General features: G+C 38.6%; 1 long non-coding RNA gene across 4 annotated transcripts in view; it reads right to left on the reverse strand.

The window, feature by feature from the left end:
• The window catches only part of LOC132374621 (uncharacterized), a 530,077-nt gene that overhangs the window by 348,954 nt on the left and 158,995 nt on the right, over nucleotides 1-22,128 (reverse strand). For 3 of the 4 annotated variants that reach the window (XR_009505699.1, XR_009505697.1, XR_009505700.1), the window contains exons 4-5: nucleotides 7,665-7,816; nucleotides 4,545-4,690 (exon numbers count right to left, since the gene is read on the reverse strand). This is a non-coding gene — a long non-coding RNA (uncharacterized LOC132374621). The remainder of the gene's footprint in view (nucleotides 1-4,544; nucleotides 4,691-7,664; nucleotides 7,817-22,128) is intronic. The other variant, XR_009505698.1, reaches the window with a different exon arrangement.

The following is a 22,128-nucleotide window of genomic DNA, read 5'->3' on the forward strand; positions in this document are numbered from 1 at the left end:
AATCTTGGTCATTTTCTGTTTTTTTTTTCTCTCTCTCTCTCTCTCTCCTTCTCTCTCTCCCTTTATCTCTCTCCTTCTCTCTCTCTTCTTCTTTGACTGTATCAAATCAGATAAGAAAATAAGAAACTTCCAATTCAATCAAGAACACTCGAAAGGAAACATTTTCAGGCTATATATGACAGATCTTAACAGCCCCATTGCTCAGTGATCAGTCACTCTGATGTTAGCAGAGAAAAAGCGGGAAAAGAGAAAAGAATCAACAAATGTGAACTGAAACATGAAAATAAGCCTGAGTTTCCCTTTCACTATTTTCCCTTCCCTTTAATAACTCCATCATTTTTGCGTTAAAATATACATAACATAAAATTTGCCATTTTAACCACTGTTAAGTTCTGAGGCATTAAGTGCATTCACATTGTTGTGCAATTATCACCACCATCCATCTCCAGAACTTTTTTATCTTGCAAAACTGAAACTCTGTACCCATTAAACAATACCTCCACCTTTTAATTTTAATTTTCTCAGTGGCCAACATATGTCAGTCAGCCAACCTTTTTAGCATTTGCTATCTACTTATCTGGTAATGAAGGGAGTTGAATATGATGCTTCTGCCCCCAGGGGGTTGACACTGACGACAGAAGATGGACAAAGGTGCTGCTTCACAAGGTCATTGAGCACACCTGACAATTAGGCAGGTGTTACAAAGTAGGATAACTGATAGTTTAGCTTCAAAGTTCTCGCTGGTAATACATGATACATAACTGTTATCCAGGGAATATGTATTTTTTTTTAATGATAGATTCCTTCAAAGAGAAGAAATGGTGTTGCTATTCTAACGGCACTTCTCAGAATGTTATTTCTGAGTGTTCATCCATCTTTATTTTACAGATTTTCTGGGCTAATTTTAAGCCAACTGAGATAGGCACTGAGAGCCCGAAGCATCCTAACATGTTCCTTGAACTACTTACTGTTGGCTACCGTGAATAGAGACAGGATTGGAACTGAGAATCCTTGTGTCCTTGGGCCTGTGCATGGGCCCCAAGCCCTGATGCTTTCCATATCTGTCATATCAGGATATGACAAATAGCACTTCAAAACTTCCCAGCTCAGCCTAAGAAGAGGTTAAAATACAATTTGCCCTTATTAACACACATTGCATTGCTCTGAAAATTGTTTGCATCACTCACAAACACACAACCTCTTATTCACCTTTGTGTCTCAGGAGGTCAGCACTGCAAATATACAGTCCAATTTTTCTTTTTTTAAATGGGAACCAGGTGTTGTTGTTGTTCTTTTAATTGTTGTTCTCGTTCTATGGCACCAAAGAGAAAGAGACGTGCTGATATATTCCAAATTGACTATTTGCGTTCTCTCTGCTAGTGATCATTAATTTTAGTTGGACAGTTATTCATGTAGCAATTTGCCACCATGATGACTGAGGAAAAATATTGAAGTGCTAGGCTTTTAAAATGGTAATATGTGGAAAGAGATATAATTCTCTTGCAAAACGTATTCCTCAAGTTTTATATTTGGTCTCTGGTGATATGAACCATAAAATCATGCTAGCTAGTCCAAACTGTTTTTATTGAACTCTTGGTTGGGGATAAAAAGGATGGAATCTTTTAAAAGCTAATTTGGAATACAAATATTTGGGCTCTAGCTATAGCGCATCTATAAAGATATCTAGAATTTAGGAAGATAACACCAACGAAAAAGCATATTTCTTCGGTTCAATCCTCTCATGGAAAATGACATATATGCCGCTTTAAATAGCTGCTGCTGCTTCATGAAATTCTTCAAGAAATGAGCTCTTTGAAAGGATTTTGTTCAGTGCACTGTTTCTGCTGGTGCTTCGAGACTGTTATTGAATTTATATGGAAATGAAAGATGGAGACAGCAGTGCAAAACCAGTGTTTTACCAGCTTGCCTTTGCTCAGCCTCACAGAAAACCATGCGATTGACTTCATTAAGATAGATCCCTCACTGGCTTCTTTCTGGGCCTCCCTCTCCAGCCTAAATAACACTGAAACTATCCAGGTCTGAGTCCCTAGACAGCATTTTAATAGAACATGTATCACAGAAACAGGAAGACCTGGACCCCATGGCATGAAGCAACACTGCAGAGGAGTTAAGGTGACCCAAGAGGACCAAGGCGACACCTCTGATTAGGATGGGCTTTCTCAGACTTTGCTATCTCTTGGCAACGAGTCTAGTTCTCAGGACTTTTAACTGCACTTAATTCAGGCTTTGAAGTAATCATGTGTCTACACTGGGCAAAATACATTGTAGAGAATCGTAATATCAAGAAACAGCTCGGAGAAAAGATCCAGTCCAGCATCTCTTATTTTATAGATGAAGAAACTGAGACCTAAAATGTTTGGTTACAGATATGAACCAAAACTCACCCTGGCGTGCTGATTCCCCATCTATGGAGTTTTTCCTATAAGTCATTTATAGAATTAGGCCATGTGTTTGGTGCTTCTCCACAGAAGGCAAACTCTTTTAAAATATAGTAGAAACTTTTTATACATAAAGGTATGAACTACATCCTCAAAGGGTTCTTATTTTCTTTAATCCTTTTAAACCATCTTTTACCATCTGTACATTAGCTTCTCCCCAACAAGCAAATCTATAAAATGAAATTCCTCCATCTCATTCTGTCAAATTGAACCACACATTAATTGAAAGCTTAAAGAATTATTGTAATCACTTACTATTTTTCTTTAATGATTTTCAAATTTTGAGGTGGGGCCAAATACCTTTCTGAGAACAAAAAATAGAGAAGTGATAGATATTTGGCAAGATTTGCAGGTAAAATAGATTTTGGAAATGTACATGTTTGAGGAGGCTCTCTTATAGGATATACTTAAAGACATCATGCTTAAAAGAAAGCTCGAAGCAATATCATGTTCATAAAAATTAACTGCTCTCTTAGCTAAGGTACAAGACCTGAATTCATGTTTTAAAATGCTTCTTTCATAGCTGATGCTATCAGAATTGGTTAAAATTTTACAATAAATGTTTGTAATGATACAATCATAAAATTTAAAGGGTCATCAAAAGGTCCAATTTTTATTTCTTTACATAATTTCTCTACTTCAAAGGTGGTTCCTCAGTTAAGAGATAGCATTATCTGTAAAAGCAAGCTACTGGCCTGTTGTTATCTCTATGCCCCCTGAAAGGACACTATTACAAAAATTTTTTTCTGGGATTTATTATAGCATTTGATATTCCCAGCAATAGCCTAAATTTGTAAGACTTTTTCCTCTGTCCCATGAATAGTCACATTGTGTTACCAAGAAGTCAATTCTGTGTCTCACCCATCAACTTGTATAATGATAGTTATGCTATTTTAGTGTCTGTTATGTTCAGGTCAGTGCACTAAGCTGGTCATGCTCCAGCTCTAACCCTAGTCAACCCTCACAGGAATAAGTCATTATTCACTGCCATTTTACAGTTAGGGAAACAGGCATGTGGGGCTTAGCTGACTTGTCCAAGGTCTCCCTGCTACCCACGGGTAGAATTATCCAAACCTTACATTCTTTACCCTTCTCCCCAGCCTCCCTAAGAAGATACGTAGCCCAGAGGAAATAAGAAATAATACATGGTGATAAGAAGGATGTTACGACCAAGGGAGCCCGTAGAGACGGAGTGTGTGGCCTCAGGAAAGCTTGATGATTTCTGACACATTCTGCCTATAGCAATCCTTGGCCAGTGCCTGATTATTTTGGAGGACTTCTGTTTTCTGTAACATCTAAATCTATTGATCAAGAAGCATGTATCAAAAGCACACTATGTAAAAGGCCCTGTAGGAAGAATTTCCAGATAAAATACAGTATACGTATGTTCACATCAAATTATTTCGATGAGACATACTAAAAAATTCTTCATTGTTCATTTGAAATTCAAATTTAGCTGGGAATCCTGTTTTTTGTTTTGTTTTGTTTTTGTTAAATCTGGCAGCCCTACCAGTAGGAGATATATACAGTTGCTTTGGTTCATTTTGCTTTTAATTGTCCCTCTCCCTCTTGGTGAGACAACCCATAAACACATGAAAAGGAAGCCAATAATGCAATGTGATATTTGATAAATGTCACATGACTAGTGCATGTATTCGGTTTATCTTGAAAAGGTTCAAAACTCCTCTCAGAAATGACTTTGAGAACATACAGCCCTCTCTGCCCAGATGTCTTTCTAAACTAGATTAGTTACTGTCGTCACTGTCCTTTTTCACACTGATTCATACTTTTATTTAGTCAGTTTAGAGTCGGGGACCCAGGAGGAAGGGGATGACATACTCAGAAGGGGAAATGAAGGAGAGTGTAATAAGGGTGCAGGCAGAGCTAAGAGCAACTAGCAAGGAACGGTGAAGTCCATGAAGGCTAGCAACCTTGCGAAACCCTCCAGGGCAAGAGGTGGAGCCAGTACTAGATTCAATGAGAGCTTAGCTGTAGGAAAGAACTATAAGTTTTCCAAAAGCTGGTGAGACATGCAGCCAAAAGCGAACTGTGTCCCAACAGGGCAGGAACCAGGGGAATAAATACCTTGACCTCTGTCACTCTGCGCTCTGCTGGTGCCTCCAATTGACCAAACCCAAGAGGAAGCCAGGGTGCAGGAGAAGGATGCAGCGATTCCATAGAAGTCAGCTTCAGCTTCCAAGTGCACAGAGTACGGGGAGAAGGATGAAGATCTGAAGGGCACAAAGAGAAAATACTCAGCGTATTCTGTGAAATCATTCAGTTTTTGCACTTTGTAATAAGCATTTTATACATCTGCGTAACATCTGTTGCACCTTGTAATATTTTGTTATTATTCATCATTTTATCATTTTTTTCCTCTCAGTGGTCCATGAGCATCTCTCTTTGAAACTGATGAAAAAGCTACATATGATTTTGACCATTTCAAGCCTGCCATTGCCACTGAGGCAAAGGTGGCAGAACACAGCCTGCCAAATCCTGGCTGCCGGTGTCAAGGGAGAAAAACAGAGAAAGAGATGGAATTGCTTTTCTTTGGGATGAGGGGATGGTTTGCTTGGTGGGAACCCCACTGAAAGGATAGTAAGATAAGAGGGAACAAGGCAGGTTCACCTCCTTACAGCAGAGCCTACAGAAATCCTGTCCACCTCTCGCCCATTTCCCTGGGAGGCAGCAACTCGTTTGAGAGGGTTTGTGGGGTCACAACTACAATACCACAAATCCCTTCTCTGATTTTTGTCAGTTTATGACTATGTCCAACACAGACTGATCACTCTGCATTTCACAAACTTATTCACGAAACATATTCCACAACACTTTCTTTTTCCACTGAGCCTCTCATAGTACCCCACAGAGCAGGAGAGACACCTAGAAAATAAATATGAATGCTGTCCTGAAAATGTGAAACTATCCTAAAATTACTTGAGCTTTCTTAACTGCTACATATATGCAAAGAGCTGTTACATGTCGGAGAAGTTACAGATGTGCCTCTCAATGTCCCCTTGAAAAAGCATCATCTCCCTCGTACAGTAGGGCTCTGGGGACACAGGGATGCGATACTTGTTAATTAACATTTGTCCAAGTCCTCTGAACTAAATTGTATCAGATGGGCTTCTCATCACGGAAGCTGACCAAAGCTACTACCTGAACATAATCCGATTGCTGAATAGCAAGCTGAAACTTTCTAAAGGAATTACATTTAATTTTGACAAACGTGCTATTTCTGTCACAATATATGTATTGATACTTAACTGAATAATTAAAAGCAGGCATTAGGATACATGCTTAACCTCATAAAAGAAGTCTTTAAAGGAGCCTGTTAATAGCATTTTTTGTATTTCTCTAGCAAGTAGGTTATCGAGTTTCCTAGCATACAACGTATTTATGGTAACAGTAAAATGTAGTTGCCAAGAGCTGAGACACTGGAGTCAGATGCACCTAATGTGTGATTTAGCCACAAGTTACTTCCCTCTTCATGCTTCAGTTTTCTCCTTGTAGGGGGAGCCTCTAAGATGGTCCCCGATGATTCCTGCTCCATTGATATTCATGCCCTGGCAGAATCCCCATCCTCTTGAGTGTGGGCTGGAGTGAGTTACTCACTTTTAATGAACAGAATACATGAGAAGCAATGAGACGTCACCCGAGATTAGTTTACAATCTCCATCTTGTAGGTTCCTCATCACATCCTTTCTCCATCAAGTCTTTCATTATGGGGGAAGCAAGCAACCTCATGGAGAAGTCAGTGTAGCAAGGACGTGAGGCCTGTTAACAACCAAGTGAGTGAACTTGGAAGTGGATCTTCTGTGTCCTATCAACAGCTGTGTGAATGGGCTTGAAAGTGGCATTTCCCCAACTGAGCCTCAAGATGACTGCCTCCTGGCTAATACTTTGATCGCAGCCTTGTAGAGATCCTGAGACAGAATCACCCAGCTACCGCACTCCTGAATTCCTGATAATCTGGACATTCCTTTTTTTTAATTTTATAAATATTGTACCAAATGCATTAGTACTATTTCAACTCTGATTTTTAAGTTTGTTTAGATCATCACTGACTGCTTTTTATTTATTTATTTATTTATTATTTTTGGCTGTGCTGGGTCTTCATTGCTGCGCACAGGCTTTCTCTAGTTGCGGCGAGCGGGGGTTACTCTTCGTTGCGGTGCACAGGCTTCTCAATGCAGTGGCTTCTCTTGTTGCGGAGCACAGGCTCTAGGTGCGCAGGCTTCAGTAGTTCTGGCTTGCGGGATGTAGGGTGCAGGCTCAGTAGTTGTGGCACATGGGCTTAGTCGCTCTGCGGCATGCAGGATCTTCCCGGACTAGGGCTCGAACATGTGTCCCCTGCATTGGCAGGTGGATTCTTAACCACTGCGCCACCAGGGAAGTCCCAATTTGGACATTCTTAAAAGTCCCAAACACATGGGCCAAAGTTTTCCCACAGGCTTGGCCATTCATTAAGAAAAGAAAGGCAATACCATAAATATGATATTCTGCTATAATCCAGTATGTTGTAATAAAGAACTTAAATCCTGGAGTTAAACAGATCTGATGTGAATCCCACCTCTGCCACTAAGTGACTGTGCATCCCTGCGCAAGTGTCTTCACCTCGTCAAGTCTCATCAGTAAAATGGAGATAATAATAGTGCTTATTTCATTGAGTTGCTGTGGGGATTACATGATACGAAGCACATAAAATGCTTCTGCCAAATGGGATGCATCCTCTGAATGTTAGTTTATTAGAAGTTTCATGGGGTAAAATAATAACCAACACATTGCAACTAAAAGTTTTCATTCCAATAAAGAGAGTTAGGCATATAAAAATTGAACTATAAATACAATGAGGTAGCAATGAAATAATAAAACTGTACGCAAAATGCTTTGGAGAATAGAGGAGGGAGTAATAACGTCTGTCATAGGAAAACTTATTTGAGTGACTACATAATTATTTCAATGGTTATATGATTTGAGGAAGACATATTTCACATTGCAGTTGCTTCATTTATAAAATGGGCGGTTTTGGAAAACTTATTTTAGAAGTAGTACCAGCAGTGGGACTACTTTAAGAAAAAATCCCAGGAAGATCCCTGGTAGAATTTTCAAAATGAATAGGCCAAAACTGTCCCTTTCTTAATTCTCCTTCAGTGCTTACCCACCCCTAACAAACAAACAAACAAACAAAAAAGGTGGAATTACCCTCCAGCTCCTCAAGCAAATGAACTGACAGCTCTCTGGAAGAAGGCACCATGTGCAGGAGTGAAATGAGACTCTGGTGCCCACGTGGAATTTCAGTCTTGCCTGCCTTTCCTTCAGAGGGGGCTGGTCTGAGTACATGTTCTTATTTGATCCTGGAAATGTGAATATGCATGAGGGAGGATGAGATTCTGTTATATAACCTGTATGAGGTTTTCCGATTTCTGTTATTGCTTTCCTGGAGTAAAAAGATGTTAAATAAATGACGTTAAATAATGTTATCTACAGTGTGCATGGGTTCTACCTGCTAGTGTAAAATGTGGCTGCAGTTTTGTCCTGGTATTATGGAACTAAAAAAGAACAGCTGTTTGATACTCAAAGGAAGGAACGCTCCTTTAAAAACACAAAGCGAGTATTCCTATAATGAAAATATATATATTTATTCCTGCTTGGATAACAATATTCAAATCTACTGTAAATGCTTTTATCTTAATTAAATTAATTTTTTCTTTTTACTCTGGACTATATATCAATTGGAAAGTTTACCTTTGTTAATAATTAAATAAGCACAAATTAAAGAAGGTATACTGCAATTTTTTTTTTTTTTTCTTAACAGAGGAGAAAAACATTATGTAATACCCAAGGCTCAAGTGCTGATGGATGAAGCTGAATTTGGAATTCTCATTTTATGTGGGTGCTACCTTTTTGGAAAAGCAAAATAGCCAAGTATAGCAAGGGACATAAAGATTATCATTTCCTTTGGCCCTGTAAATGCTAGCTTTGGAATTTATGCTCAGAAAATATTTTAACATAGCCAAAATGTTTTAAGAAAGATCAGAGCAGAATATTTATAATAGGGGAAAAAAGGGTGGAAACAATGTAAAAGTTCACCATAGGAGAATAATATAACAAACTTGAAATTTGGAACTACTGTGTTATCACACAGTCAATAAACATATATTAAAACTATGTAGGGCTTCCCTGGTGGTGCAGTGGTTGAGACTCTGCCTGCCAATGCGGGGCACACGGGTTCGAGCCCTGGTGTGGGAGGATCCCACATGCCGCGGAGCGACTAAGCCCGTGAGCCACAACTGCTGAGCCTGCGCGTCTGGAGCCTGTGCTCCGCAACGGGAGAGGCCGCGATAGTGAGAGGCCCGTGCACCGCGATGAAGAGTGGCCCCCGCTTGCCGCAACTGGAGAACCCTCGTACAGGGACGAAGACCCAACACAGCCAAAAATAAAAATTAATTAATTAATTTAAAAAAACAAAAAACATTAAAAAAAAAAAAAAAAACTATGTAGACACAGGGGAAATGTTTATTACATAAAAGAGCAGACAACAAAATGGTATGCATATTTTAGCCAATTACATAAAAAACACATACATGGAGTCAAGGGCTAATAAGTTATATGCAAAAATGAGAATAAATTTTATGGTTATGAGATCATAGACATTTTCTTTTCAAAATATTTTTACAGTTGTACATAATTTTTTTTCAAAAATAAAAGTCATGTGAAAACCAAGAAAAAAATCTAAAATCACTCTTAAAATATTCTTGTGTGAACTTCATTCTAATCCATTTATCAATGTCTTATATAGCTCTTACATTTATTTTATGTTACTTCCCACATTTTAGATGTTTGAGAAAATGAATGGTTGTATTAACATCTCTGTTAGCCTGGGCTTTTTAAGAAGCAGACTTCAGAATGAGATTAAATGTGTAAGAATTTTATTACGGGAAATGCTTGTGTGAAAAGAAATAGGGAGAGCGTCCGAAAAGGTCAGGAGAGCCACCAGACGGTGAGGGAAGGAGAGTGAGAGACCCTTGAGTGGAAGTGACATGGGTGGCCCTGCAGTTTCAGAAAGGTGGGGCAAAAGCCTGGGCACGTACTTCAGGCAAAGTCGGCTGTCAAAGACGTCCAGTGTCCTCCAGGAACCCTTGTATCCTGACTTTGCAGGAGCAGCCCACTGGGCAGTGTGGCCTCAGGGCAAACATAGCTCTGGATTTCAAAACTCAGCATCTGGGGCCCTTGGTCAATTCCTTCGCTCTTAACAAGAGGTCTACCAGGCACATTCTCCAGGCTGCCATGGTGCCCAATAATGATTTAAAGAAAGTTATCTGTGCAACAATATTTTAGCATCAGTCTGTCTGTCCTGAATGTGTCATAATTACTAGAAAGTAATAATGAAGCGTTGAAAAGTTTCAGAAGTGTTTGAAGTCAAGAGATGAGAGAGTCTAAATGAAACACTATTTGGAACTAAAGAACTGTGCTCCTTTTCCTGGTCTATCACTTTGACCAGCTCCAGTAACATTATAATTGGCAAGCAGTTGCTAAGTGGCACTTCTAGGCCATGTGTTAAATCAAATGTCTGCCCAGTATGTTCTACCTGGCGTGTTCTACAAACTAGTGAGCCATAGTATTTAAATGATGAGTCAAAGGATGCCCCCAGAGACCCTAGAGACTGTAGTATAGGTGCCAAGTAGTTCAAGATCCAGCTTCTGTTTCTATGACTTGCTGAACAGCCTTAGGGCAGGAATATGTTTTCTCTCAGTCTTAGCGTTCATAGGAAAACTGGAATAACTATAGCCATTTCATCCTCATCGTTATGAGGCTTAATGACAAAATATACTTAGAACACTTAGAACTATACTTAGCACATGTTAGCACTCAACAAGTATTAACCTCCCCCCACTACACACACACACACACACACACACACACACTTTCATCAGGGCAAGTGAATCTTTGGTTCACTGTGGTTTTCAGGATAAATACAACCTCCTCAGCATCTCCTCTACAGTCATATTTCTTCTAAACCCATTTGAACAACTCTATCTCCCATATGTCCCAGCCCAAGTTTCTTACTCCGATCAAGCTGATCTCCTTGGGGTCTTCCAAACATACTGTATTCAGTTTCAACAGCAAACACTGTAACTGCTGCACCCCCTTCTCCCTTCCACTCTGCTTTTCCAAATTGTACTCACATTTTACCTTTTTATGGAGCCATTAATCTCTCACTTCTCTGAGCTTCTACAGTACTTATTAACATATTGTTCAATTTGGCAGTAAATAATACATGCTTATCTTACCAGCATCTACCATCTTTTATCCTCCTTGGCACCTGGTAAGAGTTATTAAAACCCATAGTGGATTCTGAATTAATTCTTATTTAATGAATAGGTACTCCCTCCCTACATTCCAGCTGACCCTATTTGCATTCCATAGAGCTATATGCTCTGATATATCTCTACATGTGACAGTGATTTAAGTGTATGGAAAGGATTTAATTTCTACTTGGAATAATCAGCTTACCTGGTGCAGAGGCATGTTTATGAACAGGGGTAATCAGAAGTGATCTGTGAAACAATGCTCTACAGCATTACTGCAATGCTACTATAAATTTAGAAGAAATTAATAGAACACTTATAAAGGTGCAAATGAATAAATGTGATTTCAGTGGCATCAGTGGGACAAAAGAAATGCAGATCTGACAACTGATCTAAGACAACTATCTCATACTAAAGTTTTATTCCAGAACCCAGTAAGAATCCATTCAATCTTTAGATAGTTTAAAAATAAATTAATATCTGAAAACAAGCAAACATTATTTAGCAGACATTCATATCCAATTAGGACTCATTCAAGACCTCACATAAAACAAATTACCTAGACCCAACAACAGCTTATATGCTTCTAAGTTCAAATGGACACTCTCCAAAGGTCTTATACATTGAAAAGAACATACTGTCCAAGTGAAACTATATTTATGTACAGAAAAGAGACAATGTAGCAGGAGAAAGAGTCCACTGGCAACATTCGTATCAATCAACAAATGTTGAAACAGGGGTATGACATGATGTTTTATTACAGGTGTCCATTGCAGGCGTCTTATGGCTGAGGAAGCACATGGAACAAGAGGCACACCTGAGAGGGAAGGGGCTCTACCTCTTTAACTTGGGATTTACTCTCGGTGCCGTCATTACCTCATATGATAAAGAAAAACTTGTTTCCATCAATCAGAGAAGGTGGCACTGAAGGAGGAGGAGGTGGGTGGCTGGTACACTAGGTGTAATGGCAGCACCGGGAAGCTGGGAAGTCAGGATGGGGTACCTTTGCCTAAGACAAGTCCCGCTGCAGGGGAGGGAGGAGATTGTGCCTCAGGAAAGAGCTAGACAGGAGAGGTCTGGGGCTCCAGGGTGGAAAACCTTCAAGCTGCTGTTAAAAGGTTACCATGTGCACCGATGGGGCTTTTACAAAGACGAAAAGTAGTGTTTGGATGCTGCTTCAAGCTCCTCAGCAAAAGGTGCTGTGTAGACAAACAGGCAAACTATGAAATCCACACCCAGCATCTCAGGGGGAGTTGTCTGAGCAGCAAGACTTTCCCTGCCCTGCTTGTTTTCCTTCAGAATGTTTCACTTGTCCTAAAATTTCAAAAAGAGAACACCTCATGATACTGAATGCCCCTGCAGGTTGGCTGTCTTTTCTCCAGCCTTCATTACCTGCCAAAGCGAAGGAGAAGTTGCAAACGCAGGAGCTGTTTCCTTAGGATGGGTGCTTAGGTGTGGAGCAAGGAGAAGCAGGCAAGAAAAGTCCTTCCAGTGGCCATTCCGTTTCGCTTTCCACGGGGGGGGAGTATTTTCTTTATCATTTATCCCAACTGACAAGTACAAGCACTTTGGGCCCTAACTGAATGTGAACATTGTCAAAAGGAATTGGGCTAACGCGAGGCGTCTACAGCTCCAACGCCACCGCGGTCTGGTGGGGGCCTGGCCGCCGACGGGGCGGGGAGGCTGGTGGGCAGACGTCCCCGCGGACACAGCCTCACATACTGCCTGCATCACGACCAACCATGAAAACAGTCACAACGAATCAGCCGTGCTGCGGAGAGGCTCCTTGGAACCTTCACATTTGATTTCCATCCGGCTGACGTCCGCAGGTTGTAGTCAGCGGCTCGATTAAGCAGAGATTGGGAACTAACCCAGGAGTCCAAGGCCGCTGGGCCCTCACTCGCTGGGCTGAGCCACTGGTTTGAAACGTGTTTACTGGCTTCAGAGAGCTCATCGTTTGCAGATGAGTACGGGCTTCGATTTCAAGGAGTGGGTGTGTATCAGTTCATGCTTCCTGACCTCTCCAACAAACAGTTGCTAGGAGTCTGGGAGCTTCTAGAGGAGAGAAATCCATTCAGCCAGGAATTCCAATACAAATACCAATTTAGAAAACGAGCTAATCCGTCTTGACAACATGTTGTCACTGCGGAGTTGCAAAAAGGAATTACACATAAATACGACTTTAAAAATTAGAGGCCCCACAATTTAGCAGCTTAAGTTTGCTTCCAAGGAACGACAGGGGAGCAGCAGTGATTTTCAGGTGACAGTTTGGAATTTGCTGGTTCTCCACGCGGCACAGGTACTGGTCTGATGGTAACACGAGCTCTCCAACTTGTTTCAAACTGAAGTATTATGGAAAGGTAAATTATGTTTTGTATTCATGACTGAAAGCATTTTACTTTAAAGCCAGTGCAGCTGACGCTGTCAAGGTAGAGATTCAAGTTTTATGTACAACGCCTGAAGCCCAGCCGATGTGAGTGAGGCAACATGACAGCTTGTAATAAGTAATTTTTATATAGTTACATTTATCACTCAAGTAGGCTCGGCAATATTAAACACAGACAGACCTTAAAATACTGCCTAGGAGGAGGACATGGGGGCTTTCTCCCCTTTTAGAGCAAGTGCGGTTGCAGATTTGGGTTCTTTTAATTTTTTTTCCAGCGTGAATTCCTGTTAATGTGGCACTTTTTAAGATATGCGTCCAAATGCTTTCCTATGGTTAATATATCACTAAGAGGTTAAGAATGAAATAACCCCATTTGGCCCAAAGGATGTTATTTCAGGCTTTAATGAATTAGATATTGCTACCATTTTCAAGTGAAAATCAATTGCCTCAATTAACAAATTTCCACCAACCCAAATATTTACAAAATGGAAGGCCCCGAGTCTGCAATTTCTGCTACATTATTCCTTTGTTTCCCCTAAAGCTGTTCCCTTTGCGTTCTTCATTAGCATTTCATTTTTGCTAAAGCCACGAGGCCAGCTATGTCTCTGCAATGGCGTGAGGCTTTCATGCTTTCAAAGCTGACAACTTGGATATTCTTTCTCTAGGATTTTCTATAGAGTTTTGCTTTTTATCAATTGTTCACATACTTTTAAAGTTGGAGAAACAGGAATTTATCTAATTCCTCCACCTGGAAAATATATATATTACATTACATATAATATATATAAATGTATCAGGATAAGGATATATAACCAAGGTGTGTATGTATGTGTGTGTATATATATATAATATATATTAATGTATACTAACGTATGTAAATAAAAAAGGATCAGGGTATAGATATATATGTATTTATATATAGGTGTATGCGTGTGTGTATGTTAGTACTTTTTGGTATGTTAGTACTTTTCAGATTGAATATGTATGTCAAAAAAAGTACTGTTTAACACAGTATGCCATTTAGGAGTTTTACGCACATTTATTCATTTTTACTCATTTAATCCTCCTATTGACTTTATGAAGTGGGTAGTATTTTTAAACTCGGTTATCTATTAGATAAGAAAATTATCTTATCTATTAGATACGAAAATTAAAGTACAGCAAGGTTAAGCAATTTTTTGAAAGTTACACATTCATACCAGGTATGAACTCTGGCAGTCAGACTTTAGCATTGGCGCTCTTAATCACTATGCTAAACTGCCTTTAAAAACAAAATGTGGGGGGAAAGAGGCTCTAATAAAATAACATAAACATGTGTTCATTCCTTTCAGCTGCATCAGATAGAGGAAACTTCATTCATCAGAAGAAACTATGTTTGCACCAATTTGCACTTGTCTATCAGAATATGTTGGTGCTTTTGTAAGCATTGAATTTTCTTTTCGGTTGCCTATAAAGAAAGCAAATTTAAAAAGAAGAAAAGTACTTTTCCCTCAAACCCTAGCTGAAACAAGTTAAAATGAGTTAGTTTGGATTCATTTGAACTATGAAGCCAAAATTCTTTGACCCGTGCAGCCAGGATTCAACCAGTCTTCCAGTGTGGCTCCCAATCATGCATTTGTTCCATAAACACGTGTTGAATGCCTGTGATGTGCCAGGCACTGTGTAGGACCCGGAGAAAAACAGCAGCAACACAACTAAACATAACTCCACTCTCATGGAATTTATAGTCTAGTGCTGTTGGTCCAGTATGTTCCATGACTGTCCTAGATAATGAGGACACACAGGTAAAACAGGCATGGTTCCCACCATGTGGAAGCTGGCATCTACAAGTGGGAGGCAGATATGTAAATAAATAAGCACCTGTAGTGTTAAAATTGCTCTGTCAAGTGTATGCATAGTGGACCACATGAGTAAAGAAACTTACTACTATTGAGTATTGGGGCCAGTTGTCTCTTATCCTCCAACTACAAACAATCTGCCATCCACAACTGCAAACACATATTTGAAAGATATAAATATGTTTTTCTTTGAGCTCATTCAAGTATGATGATGGAAGCTAAAGAATATATTAATTTGAATTCTTACTGATCCCAAACATAAATTTCACTGCCATTCCTAGAAATTACACCTACCATCTTTAGGCCACCAACTGCATATATTGGAAAGAAAAGAAGATGTGGACTCTGGAAACTTACGAATGAAAGCTAGAACTACCGTTCCTCCACCTGCAGGGAGATTGGATAGAAGATGTCAAGCCCCTGTTCTGATTCCACCTAACCCAGAAGGAACTTTTGGAAGAGAAGCTAACGCCTGAATCGTTTTTTTCCTGATGTTTGTGTGGAGACAGGGAAGAAATTCACCCAAATGGTTGTATTTGAACATTGCCTGTGAGCTCAGCCTTGCTCGGATACTTAATGTGATTCCAATTGCTCTGGAGCGGTGATTTGCAACCAGAGTGATTCTGCCTCCCAGGGACCTTCAGCAACGTCTGGAGACATTTGGTTGTCAAACTTGGGGGGTTGCTACTGGCCGTCGGTGGGCAGAGGGCAGGACTACTGTTAACCACCCTAAAATGCCCAGGAAAGCCCCCACAGCAAAGAATTTTCTGGCCTGAATATCAATAGTGTCAAGGTTGAGGAACCCTCCTCTACAGACAGCACAGATCTGGAAATAATTTGGATTCCTACTATCTTCAAACAGGGCGTGTAGACAAGTACTGCTGACCACCAAGGGCTTCAGCTCACGTGCTGTCACGTGGTCTCTCTTGGACCTCCAGGGAGGGCTGCAAGAAAGCAGTCAGAGAGCAGGAAATGGCTTCTAATTAGTAGTGTCCTCACAGGATACAAATGCAAAAGACAATTTCCTGTCCCCTTATTTGATGGGAAGATTAATCGCTTACTGAATTCCAGATGAGGAAGATTTTCAAAAGTTTCAAATAGCAAGAGTGTAGCCGTAGAGAAGGCAATTATGTGCAATTTGTACAGTGTTCGACAATCAAAATGTAAATCTGATGAGTTTATTGCAGTAAATGCATACAGCATGTTTACCTTAAAGAGCATCAGGCTGTAGAAATTCTAATGGTTTCTGACAGTTGGGAAGAATTATCTTTTCATATTACAATTTTTATCTGTGAGATGAAAAGGGAAAATAAGACAAGAAATTTACTCCTAGGGAACTATTATCTGTGAGGTTTTTTTTTTTTTCCTGATAAGGAGCCATATAGGTATGGGGCTTTGAAGAGATGGCGATGTGATAGCTTCAGTGTTCTAGGCAGATTTATCTGCACAGAGACAATTAATTTTGTTGCAACCACAGTGTTCTGTACAACATCTAAAATGCGATCAGATCCTCAATAAACGTTCTCTCCCTGTCGCATAATAATGTATACACCTAATGCACTGTTTGATTTTGGTCTTCATTTTCTGGGTCAGAAAGGCTACTCAGAACCTTAAGATCAAAAAGCCTTTGCTAAGTTTCATGGGAAAACAAAAACCTAGCTTTCTTCTCTGCTTACATGTAAAACAGCCAGTTCAGTTTGGCAGGGTAGGCATTCAACAAATAGTATATTCTTTCATCCTTTCCCCCCTTTTCCCATGAGCTACAGAAAGCTTTTCTTCTTCTCTTTTGCTGAAACTTCCAGAACCAGAATAAAAAGACTGGGATACTTATATAATGGCATAGCCTACAATAAATATATTCTGCTTCAAATACTAGCCTCCTGGAAGTTGACTGTGATTGTGATTTTGCAATAAGATGGCAAAATAAAAAATTCAGAATGCCAAGCCATACTGATTTTATTGCCGCCTTCTCTCTAAAACCTTAGAGCCTACTCCCCCAGACTCAAGTAAGAACTCACAGCAAGATTCAGACTACTTCTAATACGACCGAGCCTCCTCCTGCAGTTGTCAGCTAGATGCCTTTTAGCACCCTTACTGGAGAGCCCACCTTAGTGCTTGCATATAAGGCAGAAGGACTCTTCACGGCTGGCTGGCAATGCCTGCCCATTGGAACAGTGCTGGCAGCACTGGTGCACGGCTACTCACCTGATGAAGCTTAGTCCAGCTGCTACCCATGCCATACAACTCCCAGCTCACACCACAGCTGCAGTGAAATGTGATGCTGTGAGCTGCTCAAACCACCTGGCAGCTGGATTCTACTCTAGGGAGCATCTACATTTCACTTTATGTCATTTAAGGGACTAATAGTAGTTATTATTCTTAGGAAACTTGTTCTGGGTGAAATAGCTGGTGAGAGGTTTTGCAGTGATCAGAAAAGATCACAGGATTAGGCTAATGTAAAACATAAAGTACACAGTGTTGGTAATGATAGGAAGTATGAATTTTCATTATTTTTAAAAGCTTATGTAGGAGGGAAACTTGTAACTATTATATCCTACTCCTTTTCATTATGGATAATGAAGTTCCCTGCTTTGAAATCCTTTGCACTTTCCAACATGCCATCTTATCTCATATAATATGGTTAACACTTATAAACAGAAAACTAGGGTTTATCCGTGGAGTTCATTATATTAATATAGCTTCTGTGGAGGACAGTTTGGCAATATCTATCAAAAATACACCACAGCAACCTAAGTTTTAGTCATATATGCTACAGATACACTTGCTTACATACAAAATAACATTTGTACAAGGTTATTTGTTTGCAGAATTGTAAACAACAATCCAAGTGTCCACCAATAGTAAACGAATTAAATACACTATAGTACACCACACCACAGAATGGAATACTATGCAGCTGTATAAAAGACAAAGAAAGCTATATTAATATGGAAAGATATTCAAATCTCTAGGATATATTGTTAGGAGGGGGAAAGCAAGGTATAGACAAAATATATATTGTGTGCTACCTTTGTGTAAAAAAGGAATTCATGGGAATATATCTTTGTATTTGCTTTTATATATTAGAAGTATATACAAGAACCTAACATAAGTGATTATCTATAGGAAGCAGTGGGGACAAGAACATTTATGTGAACAACCTTCTCCATGCATACTTGATTATATTTTTTCTTCTTAGACTACACGACTATATTACTCAGTTAAAAACAAATACAAATATTTTTAAAAATAAAAAATACAAAAATAATTTCCCTGAAGAAAACATTTTTCATTTGTTTTTGAAACGTTGTTTGCTACCTTTATAAAAAGCATTCACAGAAAATATAATCTGAGACTTCTGGCTTCTGGTCCACCATGAAAGGAGCTTGGAAGTTGCTATTCCATCATAACAACAAGCAAAAAGCTGGAAAAAAAAATGAACATATTAACAACTTTTCTTAGATCCACAAGAGAGCTAGGTCACAGGGAGAACAACTGTCACCAAAATTGGAAGAACTGACAGGTGAATACAGAGAATCACAATCCACAGGAGCAGAAATTTCTGCAGGAACCAGTGCAGGGATAGGAAAATCTGAAGTATAATTGACAAGTTGCTACAGGTTCAGTGTAAGCCACTCTGAGAGTTAAAAACTCCAAGGCACCAAGTTATTGGAGTGAGAGGGCAGACTTTTGTGAGTTTTACTTCCTAAAGCTCTACCAGGTTTCCACAGTGAATAGCCAAGAAAAATCAACTTGTGCTTCTGGCAAGGAGAGGGGGAAAGACCCATTTTGAAATGAACAAGGACATTCTGTCTTTCTTAACAAGGTTTGCCCTCAGGAGAAACTATTTAACCAGAACCTAACCTGCTGGGGGTTCTATCAGAGCCTAACTGACCTGGGGGAAGGGAAATAGCCAGCTCCAGCACATTGAGCCTTCCACATGGAAGAAAGGAAATATCAAATTCCAGCCTACTCTAGCCATCCTGTTCCACCCCAAAAGGAAAAAAAATCTGAGAAGTACATGTGAAGTTCGTAGTCCAGAGGCAAAGGTTCACTTAAAGATCAAGACCTAATCATAAGACTATCGAATATTTGCCTTCCCCTCACACCTCCTACCACATTCCTAAAGGCCTATTTTCGGCAGTTTTTTTACTCAGTACCTCATATCCAGCAATCGAGAAAAAATTACAAGACATACTAAAAGGCAAAAAAGACATTTTGAAGAGGAAACATCAGACCAGTAATTTAAAACAACTGTGAATAAGACAGTAAGGACTTTAATGGACAAAGCAGACAACATGCAAGAACCGATAAGCAATGTAAGCAGAGAGATACAAATGCCAAGAAAGAACCAAAAAAAAAAGTCTAGAGATCAAAAACACTGCAACAGAAATGAAGAATGCCTTTGACAGACTTAGTAGACTGGACATGGCTGAGGAAAGAATCTCGGAACTTGAGGATACCTCAAAAACTGAAAAGCAAAGAGAAAAAGAAACTGAAAAAAAAAAAAAAGAACAAAATTAAAACTGTGGAACAGCTACAAAAGGTGTAACATATGTGTAATGAGAATATCTAAATAAGAAAGAGAGAAAGAAACAGAAGAAATAATGAAAAAATAAAGTCTGAGATTTTCCCTCAAATTAATGTCAGACAGATCTAGGAAGCTCAGAGAACACTAATCAGGATAAATGGAAAAAACAAAAGTTTTCAACAACAAAAAGATACTGCACTTAAGCATTTCATTTCAAACCACAGAAAAGTCAAAGATAAAGAAAAAAATCCTGAAAGAAGCCAGAGGGGAAAAAAAAACACCTTAACTCTAGGGGAGCAAAGATAAGAATTACTTCCGACTTCTCAGTAATCATGCAAGCAAAGAAAAAGTGGAGTGAAATATTTAGTAGTAAAAGAAAAAAACACTAACCTAGAGTTCTGTACCTTGCAAAATTATCCTTCAAAAGTGAAGGAGAAATCAAGACTTTCTCTGACAAACAAAACTTGAGGGAATTGGTTGTCAGTAGACCTGCCTTGTAAGAAATGTTAAAAGAAGTTCTTAAGAGAGAAAGAAAATGACAGGTGAGAAACTTGGATCTACGCAAAGAAAGGAAAAAGCATTGGAGAAGGAATAAATGAAGGTAAAATAAGAAAACTTTAAATATTCTTATTCTGAATTGATCTAACAGATAATAGTTTGTTCAAAATAATAATAGCAACAATGTATTCAATTAGATATGTTTATGTATATATATGTATATGTGTGTGTACTTATATATTTTCATGTATGAGCAAAATAAATGACAACAATGCTAAAAGAGACAAGTTGAAAGAATTAAGATTATTTTGTTATTGTAAACTATTCATACTACCTATGAGGCAATACAGTGTTACTTGAAAGCAGACTTGAATTCGTTGTAAATGTATATTGCAAACTCCAGGGCAACCACTAAAAAATGTCTCAAAAGCATGACTGATGTGCTAAGAGAGGAGAGAAAATGGGATCATAAAAATGCTCAATTAAAGCCACAAAAGGCAGAAAAAGAGTGGAAGACAAAAATAAGAACAAAAAACAAGAGCAACAAATAAAAAATTGTAACAAGTATTATAGATAGTAATCCAACAATATCAGTAATCACTTTGAATATCAATGATCTAAATGCACCCATAAAAAGTCAGAGATTGTCAAAGTGGATCAAAAACACTACCCAACTATATACTATCTATAAGAAATCCACCTTAAATATAAAGGCTCATATAGATTAAAAATAAAGGGATAGAGAAAGATATTGCATGCCAATACTAATCAAAAGAAAGCAGGAGTAGCTATATTAATTCCAGACAGAGCAGATGTTAGAGCCAGAAAGGCTATCAGGGATAAAGAGGGGGCATTATATAATGATAAAGGGGTCAATTCTCCAAGAAGACATAACAATCCTTAATATGTATGTTTTTAACAATAGAGTGTCAAAACATGAGGCAAAAATTGACAGAACTGCAAGGAGAAATAGCTGAATCCACTATCACAGCTGGAGATTTCAAAACCTTCTATCAGAAATGGACAGATCCAGCAAGTAGAAAATCAGTAAGGACATAGTTCAGCTCAACAACACCATCAATCAACTTAATATAATGGACATCTCTAGACTGCTCTATCCAACAACAGAAGAATATATATTCTTTTCAAGCTCACATGGAACATTCATCAAAACAGATCACATTCTTGGCCATTAAACACACCTTAACAAATTTAAAAGAATAAAAATCATACAATGTCAGATTTCAAAGCACAATGGAATTAAACTAGAAATCAGTAACAGAAAGATAGTTGCAAAATTCCAAAATACTGGGGGATTAAACAACACATTTCTAAATAACACATGACTCAACAAAGAAATCTCAAGGGAAAGTAAAAAAATCTTGAACTAAGTAAAAATAAAAAAACAAACTTAACAAAATTTGTGGATGCACTGTAAGCAGTGCTTAGAGGGAAATTGATAGCACTGAATGTATATAGTATCAGAAAAGAAGAAAGATCTAAAATCAATCACCTAAGCTTCCACCTTAGGAAACTAGAAAAAGAAGAGCAAACTGAGTCCAAAATAAGCACAAAAAAAAGAGTAATAAAAAGTTAAAACAGAAATCAATGAAACTGAAAACAGGAAATCAATAGAGAAAATCAGCAAAACTAAAAGTCATCTTTTTGAAAAGATAAACAAAATCTATAAATCTCTAGCCAGGCTAACTAAGAAAACAAGAGAGAGGACACAAATGACTAATATCAGAAATTATAAAGGGGACATCATTATAGACCCTGTGGACATTAAAAGGATAATCAAGGAATATTATGAACAACTTTATGCCCACAAATTTGATAACCTAGAGGAAATGGACCAATTTCTTTAAAGACACAATTTGCCAAAACTTACACAAGAAGAATTAGACAATATGAATTGGCTGGCCTATATCTACTAAAGAAATTTAGACAATAATTAATAACCTTCCAAAAACAGAAAGTACCAGGCCCAGATGGGATTACTAGTGAATTCTATCAAATATTTAAGGAAGATATTATACCAATTCTCCACAATCTCTTTCAGAAGACAGAAGCAGAGGGAATACTTCCTAACTCATTCTATTAT

The sequence above is a fragment of the Balaenoptera ricei genome, chromosome 11, assembly GCF_028023285.1.
Source record: "Balaenoptera ricei isolate mBalRic1 chromosome 11, mBalRic1.hap2, whole genome shotgun sequence".
Classification (NCBI taxonomy): Eukaryota; Metazoa; Chordata; class Mammalia; order Artiodactyla; family Balaenopteridae; genus Balaenoptera; species Balaenoptera ricei.